Genomic DNA, 14468 nt, shown 5'->3' on the forward strand with positions numbered 1-14468 from the left:
GTGTAACTCTTGTGCAGCTTTAATGTAGCATTGTTGCTCACCATATTTATGTAGCCTTACTAAAAACATTGTTTATATTTAAAGTGGACCTTGCATCAAAAATACAAGGTTTACTTGCCAAAACACTATGCAAAATAGGTTTTTCTTCTCATTGAAGAAAAACTTAATGGGCCAGATTCACAGAAGAGATACGACGGCGTATCTCCTGATACGCCGTCGTATCTCTGTGATCCGCCCGTCCTAACTATGCGACTGATTCATAGAATCAGTTACGCATAGATAGCCATAAGATCCGACAGGTGTAATTGACTTACATCGTCGGATCTTAGGATGCAATTCTAGGCCGGCCGCTAGGTGGCGATTCCATTGCGGTCGGCGTAGAATATGCAAATGACTAGTTACGGCGATCCACGAAGATCCGCGCGTTCGTCGCAATCTCGTACGTCGTCGCTAGTCGTTTTTACCCGTCGCAAAGTTACACCTGCTTTAACATGGCTTATCTTTAGATCAGCCATGTTAAAGTATGGCCGTCGTTCCCGCGTCGAATTTCAATTTTTTTTTTGCGTAAGACGTCCAGGAATACGAAACGCCGTACCGCACATCGCATTTGTAAAAAAAACGTCGGGGCGCCGTAATTTCGCGCAATGCACGTCGGGAAATTTCCTAACTGAGCATGCGCAGAACGTTCGGTGCGGGAACACGCCTAATTTAAATGGTGCCCGCCCCATTTGAATTAGGCGGGCTTGCGCCGAGCGCATTTACGTTACACCGCCGCAAGTTTACAGGTAAGAGCTTTGTGAATCAGGCACTTACACTGTAAACCTGCGGCGGTGTAACGTAAATGGGATACGTTACGCCGCCGCGGAGTAACGGAATTGTCTGTGAATCTGGCCCAATATACTTACCAAACCCTAGATTCTGCTCATGGTGCCAAGGCTTGTCAATGCCTGGGACCGTTATCCCCGGTAAATGGATTTTGGGGAAAAGGAAAGTATTTTTAATAACCTTTCTTCATGTAACTTTTTTTAATCTTCCACATTGTTTTGTGTAGGGCAGTGGCTGTGCAAAAAGAAGACTACAGGGGTAATTTACTAAAGGCAAATCCACTTAACACTACAAATGCCCTGAAAGTTCACTTACAAGTACACTTGTAAGTGCAGTTTCTGTAGATTGCTGTAGATGTGAGGGGAAACTCTGAACTTAGGGGAAGCTCTGCTGAATTTATCATGAAATCATGTGCAAGTAAAAATGCTGTTTTTTATTTTCTTTGCATGTCCCCCTCAGATCTACAGAGACTGCACTTGAAAGTACAGTACACTTTCAAGTGCACTTGTAGTGCAAAGTGGATTTGACTTTTGTAAATAACCCCCTATGTATAGTATTGCTAGGTAAGATTAGCTTTGGAGGACAGAGGAGGGATAGGGGCCTAATAGACCCGGAATCTCTGTATAAAGAGGACATGTCACTGCTCCAACTATCACAGTGGGTGCTGTTGATTCTGTGTGATAGCAATACAGTTGATAAAAAAAAAATGTGAAGAGACAGTGCAAATAAAATAATTTAAATAAATGCAATAATAAAATGAAAAAATGTAAAGTGCCCAATAAATTGCATTATATAGTGTTTGTGTGCCCTAAAATGCATTTAAATGTATTGGTTTGCCCAAAAATTTGCACTTGATAAATGGCTGTGCAAATATTCTGCGACATAAAAAATTGCAACAACAACAATTTTTTTCACCAGGACCCCTGCTTTTAGAAAATATATAGGGGTAGATCCACAAAGAAATTACGCCGGCGTATCTACTGATACGCCGGCGTAATTTCAAAATGTCAAAATTTCAAAATGAATCCTCAAAACAAGATACGACGGCATCTGGGTTATATCCGACAGGCGTATGTCTTCGTATGCCGTCGGATCTAAGATGCAATTTTTATCCATCTGCTAGGTGGCGTTCCCATCGTAATCCGCGTCGAGTATGCAAATTAGCTATTTCCGACGATCCACGAACGTACGACCGGCCGTCGCATTTTTTACGTTGTTTCTGTTCGGCTTTTTCCGGCGTATAATTAAAGCTGCTATATGGTGGCGTACTCAATGTTAAGTATGGCCGTCGTTCCCGCGTATAATTTTGTAAATTTTGCATCGTTTGCTTAAGTCATCCGTGAATGAGGCTGGACGCCATTTACGTTCACGTTGAAACCAATGACGGTCTTGCGACGTCATTTGGAGCAATGCACCCTGGGAGTTTTTACAGACGGCGCATGCGCAGTTCGTTTGGCGCGGGGACGCGCTTCATTTAAATGAAACACGCCCCCTACCCACCAGATTTGAATTCCACGCCCTTACACCGCGATAGATCCGCTACGCCGCCGTAACTTATGGCGCAAATTCGTTGAGGATTCAAAGAAAAGCAAATTAAGTTACAGCGGCGTAGCGTATCTTACATACGCTGTGCCCTGCGCCGATGTATGTGGATCTGCCCCATAATGTTTTGTGGTTCTAAATAATTTTTTAGCAAAAAGATGCAGACTTTTTCTCACATGAGAAATATCAAAATTGGCCCGGACTTCAAGAAGTTAAATAAAATTCACCAAGTTAGCCCTTAGAGGCACAAACGTACTTTGCTAATTCACAATTGTTTTTGGTGTTGGCAAATAAACTGCATTGTAGACTTCACGGTAAAGGAAAGTGAGTTGCTCAAGCTTCAATGATTTTTTTTCTCTGTTTTTTTTTTACAGAAAACTTTATGTATGGATATGTTTTATCACATTAATTGAAGTATGAATTTATGGACATTAATCTAACATGCATATTATATTTATTACTGTATCCAGAAAACTGTACTTGCTGTCAGCAGTCATCTACTGCCAATGCCCTTAATTATGATCTTTACAAGATTTCTTTTACACAGTTAGTCAGGTTGAAAAAAGACACAAGTCCATCCAGTTCAACCACAAAAAAAAATAAACAAACAAAATAAAAAGCACAGTACAATCCCATACACCCAACTCCATACCCACAGTTGATCCAGAGGAAGGCAAAAAACCCCAGCAGAGCATGATCCAATTTGCTACAGCAGGGGAAAAAAAATTCCTTCCTGATCCCCCGAGAGGTAATCGGATTTACCCTGGATCAACTTTACCTACAAATCCAGGCCTATCTTAAAGCAATCTACTGAGCTGGCCAGAACCACCTCTGGAGGGAGTCTGTTCCACATGTTCACAGCTCTTACTGTGAAGAAACCTTTCCATATTTGAAGATGAAATCTCTTTTCCTCTAGCCGTAAAGAGTGCCCCCTTGTCCTCAGTGTTGACCGTAAAGTGAATAACTCAACACCAAGTTCACTGTATGGACCTCTTATATATTTGTACATGTTGATCATATCCCCAATTATTCTTCTCTTCTCAAGAGTGAATAAATTCAGTTCTTCTAATCTTTCCTCATAGCTGAGCTCCTCCATGCCTCTTATCAGTTTGGTTGCCCTTCTCTGCACTTTCTCCAGTTCTTCGATATCCTTTTTGAGAACTGGTGCCCAAAACTGAACTGCATATTCCAGATGAGGTCTTACTAATGATTTGTACAGGGCCAAAATATATCTCTCTCTCTGGAGTCCATACCTCTCTTAATACAAGAAAGGACTTTGCTCGCTTTGGAAACCACAGCTTGGCATTGCATGCCATTATTGAGCTTATGATCAACTAAAACCCCCAGATCCTTCTCCACTACAGATCCCCCCAGTTGTACTCCCCCTAGCATGTATAATGCATGCATATTCTTAGTCCCTAAGTGCATAACTTTACATTTATCAACATTAAACCTCATCTGCCACTTAGTCGCCCAATTAGACAGAGCATTGAGGTCGGCTTGTAAATTGGAGACATCCTGCAAGGACGTTATCCCACTGCATAGCTTGGTGTCATCTGCAAAGACAGAAATGTTACTTTTGATCTCAGACACAATATCATTTATAAGTATATTGAAAAGTAAGGGTCCCAGCACTGAACCTTGGGGTACACCGCTGATAACCTTGGACCATTCAGGCCGCGTACACATGGTCGGACAAAACCGATGAGAATGGACCAAGGTTCAGTTTCATCGTCCAAACCGACCGTGTGTATAGCCCATCGGTCTGTTGTCCTTCGGTCCAAAATTTTAAAACATGCTTTAAAATCGAACCGATGGCCCGCTGCCCGATCGGTCCAAACCGATGGTTAGTACAGAAAGCATTGGTTCAAAACCCGCGCATGCTCAGAATCAAGTCGACGCATGCTTGGAAGCATTGAACTTCGTTTTATTCAGCACGTCGTGTGTTTGACGTCACCGCGCTCTGACCCGATCGGTTTTTGGAACGATGGTGTGTACGCACATCAGACCATCAGGCCACTTTAGCGGTTAACCGATGGAAATGGCCCGTCGGACCATTCTCATCGGTTTGGAACGACCGTGTGTACGCGGCCTAAGAGTATGAACCACTACTCTCTGAATTCTGTCTTTCAGCCAGTTTTCTATCCATTTACAAACTGCTATATCCAATCCTGTAGACCTTACCTTACACATGAGCCGTGTGTGGGGAACTGTATCGAATGCTTTTGCAAAATCCAAATATACCACGTCCACAGCCACACCTCTGTCCAAGGTTTTACTTACCTCTTCATAAAAGGAAATCAGGTTTGTCTGACAACTTCTGTCTTTCATGAATCCATGCTGTCTGCTGCTTAAATAGTTCGTTCCAGCATCTTCCCAACTATAGAAGTTAAACTAACAGGTCTATAGTTACTTGGTAAAGACTTTGTTCCCTTTTTAAATATAGGCACCACATTGGCCCTGCGCCAATCCAGTGGTACTATTCCTGTCATTAATGAGTCCCTAAATATTAGATACAGTGGCTTTGAAATTACAGAGCTCAATTCTTTTAGGATCCATGGGTGGATGCCGTCTGGTCCAGGTGCTTTATCCACCTTTATTCTGTCTAAATATTTCTGGACCATATCACTTTTGAGCCATTGTGGATTTGGGGCTTTGTCACTACCACCCCCATTATGGACATGAGCTCCCCCATGCTCCATTGTATACACAGAGCTGAAGAAAGCATTTAATAAATTAGCCTTCTTTTTGTCCCCAGTCACCCACTCTAGATTATTTTGTAATGGGCCTACATGCTCAGACCTGACCTTTTTACTATTAATATATTTAAATAATTTTTTGGGGTTTGTCCTACTATATTTTGCAATCTGTCGTTCGTTTTGAATTTTTGCATCCTTGATTTCCTTTTTACATATCCTGTTATATTCTTTGTAACATTTAAACAACATTAGTGTTCCTTAATTTTTATATTTTTTAAAGGCTATTTTCTTTTTGTTTATAGCTTTTTTAACTTTGACCGTGAGCCACATAGGTTTTATTTTTAGCCTTTTAAACTTATTGCCCATGGGAATATACTTTGCAGTGAGGTCCTAAACAGTCTTTTTGAAGAATTCCCATTTCTGTTATGTGCCCATTTATGCCAATATTCCCTCCCAGTCCAAGTCCTGGAGAGCAGCCCTCATCCTTGGAAAATTTGCTCTCTTGAAATTAAGTGTTTTTATTTTTCCTTTGTGTATTTCTTGCTTATAGTTAACATTAAATGAAATCATGTTATGATCACTGCTACCCAGGTGTTCCTTTATCTGAACATTAGTAATAAGCGCTGCATGGTTTGAGATTACCAGGTCCGGGGGGCGTGGCCTGCGGCGGAGCTGAATGGCGGCTTAGAACCGGAGCTCCGCATCCAGCTGAGAACTAACGGCTCGTATCGACCCTCCGGACCCGATTTTCGGCTGCTACACCTGGCGTTCCAGCTCTGGAGACCTCCGGGAGCATGTCCAGAAAGAGGAAGGAGCAGAGGAAGCCCCAGAGGCTAACGGACTTTTTCTCCCCTAATCAGCGTGGAGGTAGGCAAGATGGCGCCGCAGCAGCGTCCACACCAGATCACACAACACGTGCAGGCAGATCTGAATTACCCTGCGGAGTCCAGGACAAGTCCCCCCCTGGCATCATGCAAACTCCCTCTCCCTCCTCAGCGTCGGGTAGTCCAGCCAAAGCCAGACCCAGGTTAGACAGAGAGGGATCCATGCTGGCAACTAGCCCTATGCCTGAATCAGGAGACGACACCCGGGAACTGCCAGACTCCATTGAATCCTTCCCCACCGCCCACCAACCTGTAATAGACACTGTAATGAAGGATATGCTATTATCCCTGAGAAGTTCACTGCAATCAGACATGATGCAGTGTATGCACAGATTCCATTCAGATTTACAGGCTGTGGAGACCAGGGTGGAACATATTGAGCACAAGATGGGGGGAGTACGCTGTCACTATCAACGACCTGGTTGACTCACATGAGGAGAGGGAGGGGGACACAGAGTGGATCAAAGCCAAGCTCGCAGACATCGAAGACAGAAACAGACGCAATAACATGAAGGTAAGGGGGGTCCCCGAGTCTGTTTTGCAATCCGATCTGCGCTCTTTTGCCTCCTCCCTATTCAAGGAACTTCTCCCAGACCTTTCTGACCTAGAACTTACAGTGGACAGGATACATAGACTGCCCAAACCAGCCTTCTTGCCTGAACAGGTCCCCAGGGACATTATCCTGAGATTCCATTTTTTCCATGCTAAAGAGCAGTTAATGGCGGTTATGCGCAAAAAAGAGAAAATCCCCTCGCAGTATCAGAATCTGCAGTTTTTTGCAGACCTATCCCAGTATACTTTGCAAAAGAGGAGAAATTTAAACACCATCACCAAAGCCCTCAGAAACCATAAAATCATCTACAGATGGGGTTACCCTGCTAAATTATCTGTCACCAGAGAGGGCCACACGCACAATGTGGACACCCTGGAAAAAGGCATATCTCTGCTGGAGGAGTGGGGAATTCTCCCGGAAGAAGCGGATGATTCAACACCCCCCTCTAGATCCAAGGCACGGTCTGATCCCGCATGGAAAACTGTTACTAACAGGAACGCCAGATCACACAACTGAATCCGGATGGGGTACCTACCTACATGTTCTCTCCTGGTAGGAGTCTCGGAGAGCCCTTAGGCCTGAACTTACCCCCACTTAATTTGTGCAGCTTGTTGCTGCTCTCAGGTATCCCTTTTAGGGAACATAGGGTTCATACCCAGCTCATGTTGGCTACACGCCAATTGTTTGACTGTTTTTGTTATTTTTTTGTTTTCTTGTTTATCCTTCTTCCCTTTGTGTTCCTCCTTTTTTCTACACACCACCCTCAAGTGTTGCTTCACCGTTGCAACCACCACCTACAGATGAAAAGATTCCCCCCACATGGAGACAGTGAGGATCCGGGACTCTTCTACTTACCTGCCATCGTACGAGACATCTTTCCCTTATCAACTAAACGTGAGTGTTCTCTTGACCTCTTCTTGGTTCAAATAATTTCTCACTTGACTTACTCAGAATGGCCACTGGAGGGAGACCTTCTCCTAGTAATGAATCCCCACAATAATTCACCACCAGTCGTCCTATTGCTATCACAATGGGGGTAAAATTTCTATCGATTAACTCTAATGGCCTAAATCACCCTGTTAAGAGGAGGTCCATGTGGAAAGAAGCCACTTCCAACCGGGCAGACATTTTATGTGTGCAAGAAACACACTTTTCCTCACTGTCTCCCCCTCAGTGTTTACATGGTCGCTTTCCACATATCTTTAAAGCCAATTCGCCTAACAAAACGAGAGGAGTCCTCATTGCCATAAGAGACACGGTTGCTTTTACATTACATGAAGCTATCCTTGATCCGGGGGGCCGCTACATCGTTTTGATATGTGACATTAACACCACAACGTTCACCATTGTGAATGTCTACTCCCCAAATAAGCACCAAGTTCGTTTCTTCAACAGAGTAATGGCCAAGGTAGTGAAACACCGAAAGGGGAAGTTGGTCATATGCGGAGATTTTAATGCAACCCCAGACCCGAGTATCGACTCTTCCTCAGGAGCCAAGCGCTCGAGCCCGTCCTTGATAACCTCAATACACAACCATGACTTATTTGACGCTTGGAGGTGCCTTCACGCTGGAGAACGGGATTTCACGTTTTTTTCATCGCCCCATGGGGCTTACTCCAGAATTGATCTCTTTTTAGTCGACCAGCTCACCCTCTCTAAAGTATCAGACACTGCCATTAATTCAATAACATGGTCGGACCACGCATCCATTACCCTCACCCTAGATGATGGTATAGCTGACAGTGCACCGTCTCTGTGGAGGGTCAACTCATTCTTACTGCAACAGGTGGAAGCTAGGAACCACATCGAAAGACACTTGCATGATTTTTTTAGTACTAATGTTGGTTCTGTTCAGGACTGGTTTGTATTGTGGAACGCCCATAAGGCGTATATCAGAGGCATTCTCATTCAGTTGGGGGCGAGGGCTAAAAGGCAGCGGCAGCAGAAATTAACAGACCTGACTAATGAAATATTCATGCTTGAAACATCTAACAAACAAAATCCCTCCCCGGTACTCTCCCAAAAACTAAACTTACTGAGACATGACCTCAGGCTCCTGCTACTGGAATCATTCGAAAAATCGTCACGTAGACTGAAAATGACGTACTATGCAAACGGTAACAAGGCAGGCAAATTATTGGCCCACAAAGTAAAAGGGGTGAGACACAAATCCAAAATACCCTATATTATCCATCCCGTTAGCAAATGTAAACTCCACCATCCTCAAGACGTGGCAGAGGCTTTCAGCCACTACTATAGCTCCCTGTACAACTTAAAAAATGATAAAGATACCTTCCAACCTGACCCAGAAGCCATTGGCAAATTCTTGCAGGGCTTGAATATCCCATCTATATCTCCTGATCAACTTCGATCGCTAAATCTGCCCTTTAGCATAGAGGAAATCCGTAAGGTTATCGAGTCCCTCCCAAAAAACAAAGCCCCTGGCCCCGACGGGTTCACGGGAGACTACTACCAAACCTTTAATCAGATTTTGTCCCCACATCTGGAGGGTATGTTTAATGCTGCTGCTGCCTCGGCCACCTTCCCTACTGAAATGTTGTCCGCTGTTATTGTGACCCTGCCGAAGCCGGGGAAGGAACCCACATCACCTTCAAATTTTAGGCCAATATCCCTACTTAACATAGATGTAAAAATTTATGCCAAGATCATTGCCACACGCCTATTAGATATTCTCCCTCTGATTATACATCCCGACCAGACAGGATTCACCAAGGGGAGGCAGACTTCGGACGCCACCCGCAGGTTGATAAATGTCATCCACTTGGCCAATCTACACAAAAGACCTTCTCTGTTTTTGGCCTTGGACGCAGAGAAGGCCTTTGATCGCATCCACTGGACCTATATGGCTCAAGTGCTGGAGAGATTCGGTTTTGTTGGCCCTATCCTGACCGCGATCCTGGCCTTATATTCTAACCCCTCCGCCCGGGTGCTAGCGTCCGGAGTTTTGTCCAGTCCGTTTTTAATTTCCAATGGCACTAGGCAAGGGTGCCCTCTATCCCCACTAATTTTTAACCTACTAATGGAACCCCTAGCTATATACTTTCGCTCACATCCTGACATTAAAGGTTTTCCTGTCCAAAACTCTACCCACACCATTAGCTTGTTCGCAGATGATATCATCTTGATTCTCACAGATGTGGAGTCCTCCCTGGCTTCGGCACATGCAGCTTTGGAGATGTTTAATAAACTGTCTTACTATAAAGTAAATGAAAGCAAGTCCTATCTTATGGGGGTGGGTATAGCCCCTCCACTGCGGAAAAGGCTTGCCGCTCGGTTCCCCTACACCTGGAAAGATAGTGGCCTGAAATATTTGGGTATATCGCTAACGGCAACTAATGGTGAATTGTTTGCAGCCAATTACTCCCCGTTTCTCTGCTCTATGAGTAAATCCTTACAAGATATATCCAAAATTGAACTACTGTGGTCCGGCCGGTTAGCGGCATTTAAAATGATAGTCCTACCACAATTATTGTATCTCTTTAGGGCGCTACCGATCCCTGTCCCCGCCTCCTTCTTTTCCAAACTACAATCCCAACTGAATAATTTTTTGTGGCAAGGTAGGAAAGCGAGATGTTCCTTTAAAAAACTAATAGCAAGTAGAAGAGTCGGGGGAATTGGCCATGTCCTCTTAAAGGACTACCACTCAGCCGCGGTTCTATCGCAAGCTAGGGTATGGTTCGTGCACACTCACACCCCTAGATGGTTAGAACTAGAACTATCGCAGGTCCAGGGTCATTGCTTATCTGACGTCTTACTATCCAGTCGAATTCTTATGCCGGCCCTGACTCAACTCTCTCCCACGATAGTGGCCACTTTTCGCGCTTGGGAGAGGTTTGTCTCTCACACCTTTTTAGGTCAAGACGTTAAACTGTTACCCCTCCCCATCTCCAGTTTACCACTGATCATACCAGGCCTATCCGTGGCGCACTGGTCAGTCAAAGGCATCAAAACGGTAGGAGACTTGTTGTCAGGCCCCACACTTAAGTCATTTCAGGCTCTTCAGAGCGAATTTGGGTTAGCGGATACTGACTCGTACAGGTATCTCCAAATATCTCACTTCCTCAAAAAGTCACCTCAAACATCTACCGCACTTCCCTGGCGAGCTAAACTATATTTTACCAACCCCACGACTAACATTAAGGGGATATCACTATTTTATAATCTCTTAAACAATAAAAACATCTTTATCAAAACCTCGAATATGGATACGTGGGAGCGGGATATAGGTGCAACGTTCTCCGATGACCAATGGCAATCAGCTCTACGGAGCACATTCTCTGCGACTAAGAGCGTGAATTTATGGGAACTATCTCACAAAATTCTGGTAAGATGGTACTTAACGCCGCATCGCCTGTCTAAATTTGACCCCAAAATCTCCTCCTTGTGTTGGAGGAACTGCGGAGAAGTAGGGACGTTGCACCATACCCTGTGGTCCTGCCCTTCACTTAATCGATTGTGGGTGGGAATATTTAATCTAATATCCCAGTTTGCGGGGGCCCGGATTGTCCCCTCGGCGGGGGCGGCGCTTCTGTCTCTGGGCCTGGAGAGCGTCCCGTTCTCCTCAAGAACCATAATCACCCATCTACTACTTAGTACTAGGTTAAGTATTGCACGACACTGGAGGGACGCGGACCCACCTTCGATGAACGAGGTGGTGGAAACAACTAATACCCATGCCTCCTATGAACTTATGTTTGCCGCATCTCAGGGTAGAATGGCCAATATGGAGCGTAAGTGGTTTAGGTGGAATAGGTGGTATAACTCGGTTCATAAAAATTGAACAGACTCATGCTGAACACTTCTGTCTTTAAGATTTAAGGAGGAACAACACTTTATACTTTAATGTTTTAGTTATTTCCCGTTCTATTTTATTTTATTAGTTTTCTTTAGTTTGCTCACTATTCCCGGCCATATCGTCTTTATATGCTAAGGTGCTCATGATATGCTGATTTTATTGCCATGGGGTGCAGGCCTTGGACGTCCGGGCCCGTGGCCTCTGTCGACCCTGTGGGCTTTGGCGTCGGAGGGTGCACTAATATTGGAAATATGGTCGGGCCGCGGTCAGCTCTCCCGGTGCACAGAATGCTCCCAGAGGGGTGCGTGGGGGAGAGGGCGGTGGGTCGGCCGGAGTTTTGATTGAAGGGTTATGTTAAGATTGATCGAGCACTATGATTGTGTGATAATCGATGTTTCATAATCAATGTTACATTATTTCACTGTTTAATGCTTCAATATTCACCGTCTCGTTCTTTCTTGAGTTTGATTGTATATGGTGAAGCTATACGGACCTTCATATGCATATGGTCTATTTTGTTTTGTTTTGTTTTATCTTTATCCTTTTGTATGCATAAAACTTCAATAAAAACCTATTGAAATGAGATTACCAGGTCCAACAGAGTATCATTCCTAGTTGGGGCCTCAATAAACTGCACCATAAAATTGTCCTGTAATAGGTTTTTAATTTTTTGTCCTTTAACTGTCCCAGCAGTGCCATTATTCCAGTCAATTTCTGGGTAGTTAAAATCCCCCATTATTATCTCTGTTCCAGCCTTTGCAGCCCTTTCCATCTGTGCAAGGAGCTGAGTCTCCACCTCCTCATTAACATTAGGTGGTTTATAACAAACTCCAATGATTAATTTTGAACTACGCACATCTGTATGCAGTTCCACCCATAATGCTTCAGCCTCATCACACTCTCCATCAACCAGGTCCTCTTTCACGCTTGCTTTGAGGTCACTTCTCACATAGAGACAGACCCCTCCACCTTTCCTTTTTACCCTGTCTCTCCGAAAGAGAGCATAGCCAGGAATATTAATAGCCCAGTCATGTGAGGATTGAAGCCAAGTTTCAGCAATACCGATTACATCATAGCTCTCCTCATGCGCCAAAGCTTCCAACTCACCTGTTTTGCTTGGCACACTTTTGGCATTGGTGAACAAACACTTAAATGTATTTTTACATTTTTCTCTGGTGTTTTTCATATATTTTTAGTAGTAACAATGTCACTAAAATTTTCAATGGCTGTTTGCAACATGGGAACTTTCTTGTCACCTGCCATAACCCTCCCCCCATCTATCCCCATTCCACTCTCCATTAATGTCTGACCCCTAACTGACCTGTGTGCCCAATGTAATTCTAGTTCACCCTCCCCCTCAAGTCTAGTTTAAATACTCCTCCAGCATTCCAATAAACCTCTCCCCCAGCACAGCAGACCCCCTTCCATTCAAGTGCAAACCGTCTTTAGCATAAAGGGTGCACCCCAATGAAAAGTGAGCCCAGTGCTCTAGAAACCCAAATCCCTCCTTCCTACACCAGGTCTTTAGCCATTACATTTACATTTATTGTATTATTGTCCTCACCACATTGGTCTCAATAAGATACTGTACAACAATGCGTCATGCATTATGGTTGCTGTTAAGGCAAATAAATAAATAATCATTGAATAGATCTAATTTACCAGAGGTGTCCATGCTCAATTAGTAAACTGCTGATTGAATAATATGTATAAAAGATACTGAGACTCCCCCTAGTTATATTAGAGTATTAGCTTTAAATTACTAAATAAAAGTGATGTCCACTCTGCACATGAAATAAACTTTGTCTTTCTATAGGAAAATAGCATTCCCAATGGTGAACTTTCGTTTAGCCAAACCAACTCAACACTATAGCTCAGACCATACGTACCAACTGTCCCTCATTTGGAGGGACTGTACTTCTTTTGGAATCAAATCTGTCTGTCTCTCTTCCTTCCTAAATTGTCCCTCTTTTTGGTCTAATGTATAAGGTGTGAAAATATAAATCCCATAATGCCCGCGGCGCAGCACTGTTCTAACTTGCAATTGCCTGGCTTGCAGACCAGTTGACTCATGATTGCCTTGCACTTTTGGCAGAAAATGAGTAGCAGAAATCTGGAGCAGCAGATTGTGACAGACCCAAATGGGACAGGGGCTTTCTGAAGGGCACCGCAAGGTAGCCTCTTGCCTACTGGACCACAGATTACAGGGTGCCTTGGCGCGGCTCTGTGGCTCACGCATGCGTTTGCAAATGTGTGCGGACAAAACCCCTGTTTTTAACTTATACTGTTTGACAGGTTAATTGGTTGTTCTGCGAGCTGGTCGGTAAGTAGGCTTGTTTTTTTTTCCTGGGCATTCCCCAGCTTTTGTTGTTATTAGCCTCTTGCCTACTGACTATGGGCCCTAGCTTTTGAGGGGGCTCTATTCTTGGAGGGGGGTGTGCCTGGGCGACCCTTGGAGTGGTCTTGCTTGAGATTTGGGTTCATGTCTTCCGAAACACACAGACTCTGGAAACCTAGGACCTGGATACAGATTTGGGTCCTTTGTGCCCAAATCAGCAATTGCTGCTTCACCTTCTCCTAAACTGTGAGACTCAGAGCAGATGTTAATATAATCAGCTCAAAATAACTGGATGCTGGGGTCTCCTGCTATAATCTGTCTAAGGTGTCTTTCTCTCATGGTATATTTTCCCCATTGTATGCCACCTAGGTTTGAATTCCCATTGTTAATTAAGTCACTTATTGTTTATGTCGGTCTACTAGGTCTTCTTACTTGGGAACTGGCGCCGAACTGTCTGGGTGGGCACTGAGTCACCTAGGCTTGTCTAGGGGAAAAATGATATAGCAGTGTGCTTCCATCCCCGATAAGATGAGATTACATTTTTTTCCCTCCTCTCTTTTATATACTAAGAGCTAGATTCACGTAGCTCGGCGTACCTTTTGGCCGGTGTAGCGCATCTCATATGCGCTACGCCGGCGTAAATCAGGGAGCTCAGAACGGTATTCTGCAAGATCTGGCACCGTACGTTGCGCCGGCGTAGTGTAAATAGGCAGGCGTAAGCCCCCCTAATTTAAATGTGTAAGGCAGTGGGCGTGTTGTATACAAATTAGCCGTGACCCCATGTAAATGTTTTCACGAACGAACGGCGCAT

Source organism: Rana temporaria, chromosome 4 (assembly GCF_905171775.1).
Source record: "Rana temporaria chromosome 4, aRanTem1.1, whole genome shotgun sequence".
In the NCBI taxonomy this organism is placed as follows: Eukaryota; Metazoa; Chordata; class Amphibia; order Anura; family Ranidae; genus Rana; species Rana temporaria.